The following is a 12,161-nucleotide window of genomic DNA, read 5'->3' as shown; positions in this document are numbered from 1 at the left end:
CATTCTACTAGAACAACCAGCCAATGGTTCGTAACTGGTAATTGTCCAAGGCTTTTCTTTTAAGTTTATGTTTTAATGGCTTTTTTTTTAAATGTCAAAAGAGTATATACATTGATTCTCTTTCCCAAAAGGTCCCACCCCAAAGAGATACAAGGCATCGGACGCAGGGCACCTGTCAGGGAAATCCCTACAGCCTACCAGGACCTCAGAGGCGATGGTTATCTTCTTTTGATTGTTTTTTTTTTCAAACCTTGCAGTCTCAGGGTGTTTTTTTCTTGTTTGTTTTTCTTCTTTCTTTCTTTCTTTAAAAGAATAAATATATAGACTCTTCCGAACTTTTAGTAGTCGGATTGGATTTTAAGTAATTTTTTTATTTTAAAGGATCAGCTAGAAAGCTAATAATACATTACTTAATTGAACCGTCAAACATTTCAGCTCAACAACTTTGCTCGAGGAATCTAATCTAACGCATAATACTAGTCACTCTGCCTAGGCAAATGATAAGCAAAGAATACTCACCAGCTCAGCATCTTTCTTCCACGCTACTCCTAGTCAAAATTTCGTGGAGAGAACCTTGTTATTCAGCTATCCCACATATTGCTAGAAAAGCGACCAAAAGATAGGGGAAAACTCTATAGGATTCCTAATCGGACACCCATACAATGAAATTCACTATGTTATGCACACACATCACCCCCTTTTTAATCACTCCCTAATGCTAAGTCCCATCCCTTGTGAGTGGACTTCATATAGAGAGAATTGTATATATATATCATTCATATTTGTTTAAAATATTTATTTATAATTCCTATGTAATTTACTTAAGTGTTTTTTTTTTCTTTTTTTCTTCTTCGACATCTCTAATTTCATTCCATCAATTTTTTTATTCATGTATTTCTTCCAAAATGAATATGAAATAAAAAGTTTAGGTATGAAACAACCTTGTATGTTCGTGGATATTGCAACTCCAAGAATCAACAAAAACATACAACAGTGTGTAACGCAAAATCATAGTCAAATCTGCACATGAAACATACACTAGCCAGTACAATGTTAAAGGGTTAGATAAATAATAAAACTTTTCCCTATACAAAAGAATTGTCAAATACTCATGTCACAATCGCGATCAACTAGACTGTCGTAACGCTTCCACTACTTGGTTGTTTAAGAAGCAGTATATTGCTCCACTTGATAACCATTCTTGCATATAGAACTGTCCATCTTACTAACTTAAATATCCCAAACTCCAGCACTGAAAGGAATACCCTGACCGTGCGTGCAACTAACTACCTAACTACGTGAAAAAAAATAAAACGAAAGTGCATGAAAACTTACAGGATATCAATAACTCAAAGCATTGTATATATATATATATATATATTTAACGATATATCTTTGTTTGTTTGGTTGTTTAAAATGTAGAATAAAAGAAAAACATAAAAGACTAAGAAAACAAAATATCTAGACTAAAATCTTCAAAGTCTCTGAGATCTTCTAGTGAAAACAATAATCCTAATCCAAAATCATCAACTCCATCTAAGTCAAACCTATTAACTAAACTATCATCTATAGGATGCTCAAGAATAGCCTCTAGCGTAGACATATCAGAAGTCACAGATCCGCTATGAGCTGCATCGCTAAGAACCTCCATCACATCATGGAGCGAAGCCGAAGCTGCATCATCATAGTAGGGCATAGGGGCCACTGGTAAAGCATCTAAGGAATGCCCCTCGGTCGCATCCATATACCAACAAATATAATCCCAACATGGGCAGGGAACACTAGTCTGCAAATCATGGTAAGATGGAGTAAGGTGGTAGACAGTGGAACGATATCTCGCAAATTCTGCCTGCTCTCTACCTACCCGAAACTGACCAGCGCCGCGCTCAGGAGAAAAAACACTATTATAATCATGACGCTGGTAGGTATAACCAATCATTTCCTGCATGGCAGTGGTACCATAGCGTCGAAAGTATGTGCGACATTGCCAACACAAGAGCTGAGCACGCACAAATAAATGCCACTGACAGGACCTACAACCAAAAGGTGGATGATACTGTAAACAAAAAATAATCACAAAAGAAGAACCACAACAGGCCTCCCCTCTCGGTGCATATAAAAACCTATCATGCGTCTGAAAATGCGGAATATTGTAAGGTCCAGCATGAACAGGATCAGTACTATTGGCATCAATACGAGGGTAAAGCGCGTCCATCCACAAAAAGGCCATACCTGCATCCCATTTAAAAGCCCCCCAAAGAAAGAAAAGACATCCAAGGGTGGATTAGTCAAAATATTATTTTAACTACTAACCTAACTATACCTAGCTAGCCTAAGTCACAAAATGTTTAAGGCGCAAGCCATTGACCCTAAATATCTCATTTTCAGCATTAATATCCTGCACATCAAGAGAACCATTATCATAAACATTAATCACCTTAAAAGGTACCAACCAACGAATTTTAAGCTTCCCAGGAAATTTATAATAATGACTGTCATAAAGTAAAACTAAATCACCTTCTTTAAACTCCCGTACTTTAATATTCTGGTCGTGCCATGCTTTACGACGTTTTTGCATTGCTTCTAGACTTTGTAGAGCTAATAATCTTTCCTCATCCAACTTTACCAATTGTAAAATCCGTTGTTTCAAAGATTCAACCTCACCTAGTCGTAATGATAGAGCTACTCGTAAAGTGGGAAACTCTTGCTCAATAGGGAATATAGCATTAGTACCATAAACTAAATTGAAGGGTGTATTTTGCACTGTCACCTTATAAGTAGTTCTATAGGCCCATAACGCTTCATATAAACGTTCATCCCAATCTCGCCTGTGGGAAGCAACCATTTTAGTTAAAATCCCACAGATAATGCGATTGGTTACTTCAACTTGACCGTTAGCTCTGGGATAATAAGGTGTTGATTTGCGATGTTTAATTTTATAGATTTCCATTAACTCGCTGATAAGACCATTCAAGAAATGGGAACCTCGGTCACTTACTAATTCTAGTGGGCAACCAAAACGTGTAATAATATCCTCATACATAAACTTAGCCACATCAATGGCTTTATCCGTTTTAAGCGCTTTCGCTTCCACCCACTTTGTAATATAGTCAGTACAGACTAAGATATAACGATTCGATCGATATCTAGTAGGCGGATCAATTGGGCCTACAAAATCAATTCCCCATTTCTCAAAAGGTGCTAATGCTAATATAGGTGTCAAAGGCGTAGCAAAACTCTTAGAAGGACGACCAGTCCTTTGACATACATCGCATTTGCGACAATAATAATAAGCATCTTTAAATAGGGTAGGCCACCAATAACCAGCTAATAGAACTTTTCTTGCAGTCAATTCACCGGCAAAATGGCCACCACACGGCTCATCATGCAATGCCTTAAGAACCACTGGTACTTCATCTTCCCTTACACAGCGTCGATAGATACCTTCGCGTGGAAAAAATTTATAAAGGTAACCCCCTAATAATCCGTAGGAGCGTGATTGCATTAATATCTGACGTTTCCTGCGCTTATCAGCACCAGGTGGATATCGAGCAGTACTAAGAAAATTTGCAATATCAGCATACCATGGAACTTGTGTCTCCACAATAAAAAGTGATGCATCCGGCAAATCATCTTCCACACCTTCCTCCTTGTCTGATGTTAATAATCGTGATAGATGATCTGCTAGAACATGAGCCCTTCCAAGACGAGTAACTATTTGAAAATCAAACTCTTGGAATAACAACATCCAACGAATCACACGTCCTGAAAGTTCTGCTTTATTAAGCAAGTACTTTAACGCCTCATGATCAACATATATGGTAAACTTATTCCCTAATAAATAATGACGAAATTTCTCCACCACAAATACCATCGATAGGCATTCTTTCTCAGTGGTGGTATAATTCCTTTCTGCATCACTTAAATTTCGACTCGCATAATAAATTGGATGATCCACCTTATTATCATCTGCTTGGCACAAAACAGCTCCTACAGCATACATAGATGCATCAGCATGAATATGGAATTCTTTTGTCCAATCTGGGGGTGTGAGTACTGGTCCTTCAATTAACTTATGTTTAAGAAATTCAAATGCTTTCTGGCAAACATTATCCCAAATAAAAGGAGTATCCTTTCGTAGTAGATTTGTCAAAGGTGATGCCACCTTTGCAAAATCAGAAATAAATCTCCGATAATAATTTAGATGTCCTAAAAATCCACGCAATTTCTTAAGATTTGTTGGAGGTGGAAGTGCAGAAATCTTAATAATTTTAGCTGGATCCATTGCAATACCTTCTTTAGAAACGATATGCCCCAATAAGGTTCCTTTTGGTACTCCAAAAACACATTTATCAGGATTCAAGGATATACCTACTTCATCACTACGTTCAAATACTTGCGTTAGTAGCTCAGGCATTTCTTTTGCCGTACCATAGACACAAAAGTCATCTAAGAAAACTTCCATCCATTGACGTAGAAAATCTTGATAAGCTGCAATCATAACTCTCTGGAATGTTGCGGGTGCATTGCACAAACCAAAAGGCATTACTCTATAAGCAAATGTACCCCATTCAGTAGTAAATGTAGTTTTGGATTGATCTTCAGGATGAATTAGTACTTGGTTGTAACTGCTAAATCCATCCATGAAAGAATACAGCTCATGACCAGCAACCTTATCAAGTACCTGATCAGTAAATGGCAAAGGAAAATGATCTTTACGTGTTTTGCTATTCAGCTTTCTATAATCGACACAAATGCGAATCTTCTTACTATTCTTCTTGGGTACTACCACAATAGGAGATACCCATTCACTGTATGCAACATGATAAATGAATCCAGCATCTAAAAGCTTAGTAATTTTAGCTTTCACTAACTCTGCATACACAGGGTTTGTTCGTCGTTGACGTTGACATACAGGTTTTGTGCCTCGTTCTAGATCAATAACATGCTGACATAATTCAGCTTTAATACCCTTAAGGTCCCTATATGACCAAGCAAAAGCGTCAACATGCACTCGTAAGACTTCTTCGAATCTTTCACGATGTGGCGATTCCAATTGGTCTCCTAAATTTAAATATTTTCCTTCTGCCATTTTAAGCTTAACTACTTCAACTTCAGGCTCTTCAATAAATAGAGAGTCTATTCTTTGTGGCTTAATTGTGGGCACATCTTCGGATATCTGCATCAATACATTTTCAAGCAGGTTATTCTTAGTACTTGATTCCAGTGCTTCTTCTTCCACATTCACAGAATTTACTAAGGGTAAAGCCCTATAAGGAATAATAGCCAGGTTATCTTGCGTAGCACCATCAACTTCTACTCCATAAACATTTACTAACTTAGGAAATGATTTTTCAGTATATCATTTCCCATATTTATCTAAACCGCCATTATTGACATTTACATTTTTACGAGATTTCATGGTAAATGAGGTTCTTACAGAGTCAATTATGCTAGGTATCTGCTCTGAACTACATGGATATTGAGCATGTAACCTACGGCGATATCGACGTAAAATTTCGTTATTCTTTTCTAGACATTCCTGATCATCTAAACTCCAAAACCATTGATTATCTTTAAGCTTGAGAATTAATGAATGTAGATTCTCATCCTCCTCGCCCTGAATTCGACAGCCCAAATAATGTATAACTTGTTTCAGTTCCACAAAATTCCTAGGTGCTGCAGGTTCAAACCATCTAAGTTGTGGCTCTTGCCCATCCCCATAAATAGTAAAATCCATTACTCTTTCTTTTGGATGAGGCAACACCACCGCTTGCATATTGTGCAATTTAACCTTAGTAGGTTCAGATTGGACTCGTTGATAACCAATTATCGGTCCCCTAGAACAGCGATAAATCTTCTGCGCAATTCCGATCGAACGCCTAAAAGAATGATACAACCAGGGAACATTTGTAGGGTTTTTCTCTTGAGTCTCTGGCTCAAAAGTATTCTTAGATTTATTTTTTTCCAAAAACCTATTAGTGTCTTCATGTTCTTCCCAATAATTTGTATCCATAGATAACGCTTGGTCCATCTGTAACTCACCCCTACTGGATTTAGATTTCTCTTCTTCTAAATAAAATTCTAAAAGCGGGATTTCATCTAGATATCGCCTTTCTCTAAATTGAAACTCTGCCTTTTCCTTTTGCAACTCAGTAATCTTCTTCATTGCTTCATTTACAGCAGTCAACGCTGCCTCACGCTCTACTTCAAATGCCTCGTTCAATTCTCTAATAATCCTAGCGTAATTACCATAATGTTCACGAGAAGTCTGTGAAAACCTGTTAAAAGCCGAAGTTGAATCATCCTCATCCTCACGAGATAGTGGTCTTTGTAAGGGTTTGCACCTATGCCTACTTCTCCTTTTTCTTTCTTTCCTTTCTAACTGGTAGTAATAAATCCTTTTAGCTCTATCTGGCAGTTGTCCAAATCCAAAGGGTAAAGCATTTTCCCCATAAGGAAGAGCTTCTAAAATCCTACTCTCAAGCATACTATTATGATTATTAGTAACATCATCTTCTCCCATACTTTCTGAAGAGGTTATTGAAATGTCAGCCACATCAGATATCATTAGCTTAGGCATTTCTTCCTCCCCTAATTCATCCAAAGAAACCGCTTCCGACCTGTTGTAAGCAGAAAATACATCTTCTTGATTATTTCCTTCTTGATCAGTAGATAATTGAAAACATGTTTCAAGCGAATCATCAAGATATTCTGCTTCCTCTGCTGAAAGCATTAAGCAGTCGAGGGTTGTATCTTCGGATGTGGATAACCACTGAGTAATATCCCCATCCGAATCATTGTCAGATGAAAACGCTACAGCATACTCACCAATACCCATCTGTTCTACCTTGTGAGGCTGATGTACTATATTGACCTCTACTTTTTCAGCTATTGCTGTATGTGGTGTTTTAAATAACCAGGCATAAGGCCCTTCATGATTAGTCCCCTCCATACCCGAATCATAAAACTCACTGTTGGATTTCTCATCCATTTCACTAACTGCTTCATCTCCTGAATCTTTCAAAAATCCTTTTGAAATAACTTGTATTTTAACCCTATCATTTCGAGGACCAATCACAATTGTACCTTTATACCAGTCTTGAATGCATCTTGCTTGGTATAACCAAGGTCTTCCCAGTAGCACAGAATATGATGAAATATTTGTTTGCGAACGAACGATCAAATAGTTCACATGAAATTCTAATCCAGCTACTACAGATTTCACATTCCGCAGTAACCCCAAAGGAGTTACTTTCCTTTGATCAGCCACCTGTAAAACAATATGAGTAGGTTCTAGAGCTTTCAACCCTAATTCTTGCATTGCCTGTTCTGTCATCAAATTAACTGCTGAGCCACCATCTAACTGCACTTCATGTAGCAAGTGGCCATTAATAGTAGTATCGATAACTGGAGCTCCTGGGTCCACAAATAAATCTACTATTTTTACATCCTTAGTTGTTTTTCCTTTGGAAGAATTTTCACTGACTTTAGAAGCGTTTATCTCAATCCTCTTCCTTCGACGCCGAACTAATTTATGGTAAAGTTGTTTCCGACAAACGGGCGCTATTTCTAGCTATTGCCGAAGGTTAATAGTCAATGATATCTCTTCTAATGCAGCCCAAAGATCATAGGTCTTATTTACGGATTCTGCATAATCTTTACTCCTTTCCTTAGGAGGAACCAATCTTTCGGGAAAAGGAGCTACTCCCACTTGAATCTTAGGATTTACTAAGGGCACAGGTAATAATGGATGGTCAGAGGAATGCTGCAGAGAATCCGATTCAGGTAGTTCTATATTAGGATCTATGTCCTTAGACTTATCCTTCACTGCTCCGTTTAATTGTGGACTCTCTTCCTCTAAACCTTGCTCCTTCTGTTGTTGCTTTTGTGCCCTCGTAATGACACCAATCATCGGGTCAGCTCTAAAAGTCACCTTGCGAGGTATAAATTTTGACTTAACTCCAATATCTTTCCTTATTGTTTCTACTTCAACTAAATTTGCAGCAGAGGTTGAAGGTTCGTTAGAGGTTTGTTTCCCTTTGTCAGACATTTTATTATCCTCTCGCTTAGGACAATTCTCTTCATAGTGTCCTTCACCACTGCACCTCCTGCAAAGAGGAGTATAGTCTTGATTTTTATGCGCATTTGGACAATATGTGGCTATGTGACCTTCTTGTTGGCATCGATAACAAATTACTGGTCCCCTAGGTCTTTGTTGACCACCTTGTCCCATTGGATTACGAAAATTTCCATTATTTCTTCTAAAAGGAGAATTTCTCCCTCGATTGCCATCACTGTTGTAATTGTTTCGAGGCACAGGGGGTCTACCCTGGGTGGGAAATCCTCGTGGCCTAAAAGGTTGATTGGGTGGTCCAATCTCATAAGTCCTATTATTACGATCCATGTAATTGTAATTCGTTTGCATTGAACGAGCTTGTTGTTGCTCTTGACCTAATTTATGCCAACAATTTGTATCTAAATGACCAGTCTTGTGGCAAAAAGAGCAAAACGGTGGATGATCGGGCATTAACCTTGAAGGCGTCGGACACTCTGTAGCCACATGGCTGTAACCATGACACTTACCACACCAGATATTAGATCGAGGTGGGTTTGAAGTCGAATTTCCCGACGATTGTTGAGCACTAGATCCTTGTGTTGTTATCGAATAAATTTCCTTCAAAGGCGCTTGTACTGCAGTCATAATTTCCTCTAATTTTCCTAGAGATATCGCAATAATATCTGCTACTTTTGCTTCATCCAGAGGAGATTGAGATTGCGGCATAGAAGGCATTCCTGTCTGCATCATATAGGCTGGAATTGAAGTGTACGGATTTAGAGGTACACTCGACATGTTTGAGCTTGCGGTTACTGAGGGATTTAAAGGAACGGTCACATAAGACACGTTCTTAGGTACCCCACCTGAAGTGCTTGGATATTCTGTCCGAGATTCTTTGAATAGATCTCTCCGTCGTTGTTGACTAAGCTGCACTTCTTCCCACCATCTAGCATGTGTTTTAGCATCTGCCAACGTAGCTGGTCGTTGTAAACTAACATGCTGATGAACTTCAGGATTAAGTCCATCAATAAACTTACGTTTTTGCGTGGGATCGTCAGGAGCAGGATTCATCTTACGAATGATTGTCTCCATGCGCTCAATATAATGTTCAACACTTTCAGTTGCTCCTTGGGACAAATAATCCAGTTGAAGAGCCAATCTATCTTGAAAACCTTGTCGTCTAAATTTTTCTAGAAAAGCTCTTGATAAGGCATCATAGGTCCCTTTATGTTAAGCATCTAAATTCCCATACCATTTCGATGCTTCATCTTTTAATGTTGCAGGGAAGATATGAAGCTTTTGGTCGTCATCTATTATCTCATTGGCGATGCAAGTCACCTCAAATCTTTGCGAATGGGCATCGGGATCTTCGTCCCATAGCCCCCGAATTGCGTGAAATCAGCTAATCTGACTGGGTTGCGAGCCATTGTTTCTCTAAATAATAGCCCTAACCCTAAATCGTTGATAGTATCAAACCACGGAGGTTCCTGAGGTTTCTTAAATAATTGACGCAATCCGAAATTTGACTCTAAATCCCAATCAAAGAGCAGTTCAATACTCCCGACCGTAGCATTAGCTTCACTCTCCCTATTTTCACTATTTTGCCTACCTCTTTCCCCAGTGACACTGCTAGTACTGGAGACAACTTGATCCCATTGATATGAAGCTGCTTTACTTTCTTTCGATGGTGTTCTATCAGTTGATAAGCTAGGCTGAAGAGGTTCTACCGTTGAGTTAGACACAGCATCTACTCCCAAATTCAGCAATGCGTTGACCCTCTCTAGCCTTTCTAATAGCCAAGCCTCTTGTCGCACTACTCGTTCTCTAACTCGCTGATCCCTAGCTTCGTTTTGCTGCTTCCGTCTCTCTTCTGAATTCATCCACGAGTACTAAACTAGCTTTTACTGTCATACTCCAAAATTACGCTCGTTTTATTGGAAGCTATAAAATTAGGTTGTCGCTTATATGCACACTTAGAAGGTTCAAAATAGTCAGCAACTCTGGGTCTATCTCCCCAAAAGGTAACTTTTCTTCTTGCTCGGGGATTAAGCCTAGAATTTCAGCAACCTCTCTAACGTCTTTCGTGTCGAAAGTAAATTTTAAACCTCTGGATACACGTATCCAAGGCAACACATCATCCCACACTACTCTTCCAAACGTCCGATAAGCTGTGCGGTGATACCAATCAAAGTGGTACGATACACTGATTGTATTTATCTCTACCGCATCTATTAACCCAAAGTGTGTCGCTAGTAGAACTATGGTTTGCGCATAGTCGTTATAACCCCAGCTCCAAGAAGATAATTGTTCAACGTCCACAGTTAATTGTGGCCCAAAATATGTGCCTCCCTCTACTAACTCTGTATCCCTCGCCCTATCTAGCACTTTTCTTTGGCACTCTTGGGGCAAATTAGGAAAATAGTCCCTTAGAAAAGAGACTGCGTATTCACTCATAAGTAACACCTAGGGTTTGAATACCCTAGGAAAATTGATCACCCGCTAGGGCGCACTTGGCTCCCGGCAGACGCACCAAAAAATGACTGGCCAAAGACCAAGCCACTTTTACCCAGGTCAACAAGCCAACTCCTAAGAGTTGTTGCACTAACAAGTGATTGGTACTACTAACAATGCTAATTTGATTTAGTCTTCCATTAATTGTATGACATTTTATTTGCAGTAGTCCAACTTCAAGTATTCTACACTTTAGTAAATTGTATTAGACACTAGATTGCTAAACCTAAGATAACTACGGTTTCCCTCCATCTTTCAGGAGCAGCTTCTCATAAATTTCTCCTGCCAACTAGTGGCGGTTTATCCAGGAAGTTTTGATATTTGACTTTAAGAAGTTTGTTTCATGTAACAGATCCCTTTGAATCTCTTTAAATATCTCCATTTAAGTTCCTTTATATATTTATCTTTTTCAACTGATTAAAATTAGTCCATTTTATTCATTTAATTAACAACAAACATTCAAATCAAACAATCTAACGTTCTAAAAACCCATAACTTTTATCCCTTGATAAACGTCTCTCCACTTCGTACCGCGATTTCGTCGTTGCTTATTAATTTTTAAGTATTTAATTCATTTTGCGAATATAACGTCCTTTCCTTCTTTTCTATTATTAAACATCAACCAGAATAAAACAAGTTCTTCCATACTCTCACATGTCCACATTCATAATTTATTTTAAATTCCCATAGCACCCTTTAATTTATCAATGAGTCCTAGTAGCCCTCCACTCCGTGTATTTAAGAAATTGGTTGTAAAATGAATAACATGTAAAAATTTAATATAGATGCTGAGGCTTTTTCCCCCATGCCATCCGATCATCAAATTGTTTGATTTTATTTGTTTTAATTTAAACTAAATTTTATAACTGCAACCTAACATTATTAATTATTAAAAAGTGTTGTCAAACTTTTTATTTGTAACTTCCCATGCTTCCTAAATGTTCACACCGCGTATAATCTCTCCTTTCAAAACCAAAACACCACATCTTTATACGAGCATTTCTTAAGTAAAATATTATTAAATTATTATTTCTTTTCTTTAACCCTTACAATAAAAATGCACTAATAAGTCAAAGATTATATTTCCAATCTTTCACTAGAAATCTATAATTTATATCAGTAAATAACACATTTTTTTTAAAAAAAGAAAAACTATGCTTTTTCTCTAAATATAACTCTTTTTGAATTTTTAAATATAGCAAACTAGCTTTAAAAATTCTGATAAAAATTCAGTAAGTTATGTGACTTATAAGCTTTATAGAAAAAAAAATATCAGGACTTATAAATTTTCAATCAGACATTTTATGAAAATTTATTTATGACAATTTTAAGTCATTTTTAGCGTTTTCGATTATTTTTTATTTTTAATAAACAAAAACAAGTTCAGATAAATGAAAACAACCATGTAGCATGAGAAAAGAGGTTTAAAGACATATTTTAAAAATATTAAACTAAAGAAATTATCATGCCATATCATTTACTTTAGATAAACGAATTAAGACACTTACGTGTAAAACCGCGGGTCGTCGTCACGTCCTTGAAGACCGTGTCCTCTTGCAGTCGAGCCAAAGAGAGTCTTGTGTCCCGCCAG

Source organism: Lygodium microphyllum, chromosome 21 (genome assembly GCF_053477565.2).
Source record: "Lygodium microphyllum isolate KBCC chromosome 21, Lygodium_microphyllum_v1.1.10, whole genome shotgun sequence".
Lineage (NCBI taxonomy): Eukaryota > Viridiplantae > Streptophyta > Polypodiopsida > Schizaeales > Lygodiaceae > Lygodium > Lygodium microphyllum.
The sequence above is the reverse complement of the archived record's forward strand: the minus strand, read 5'-3'. Positions refer to the sequence as shown.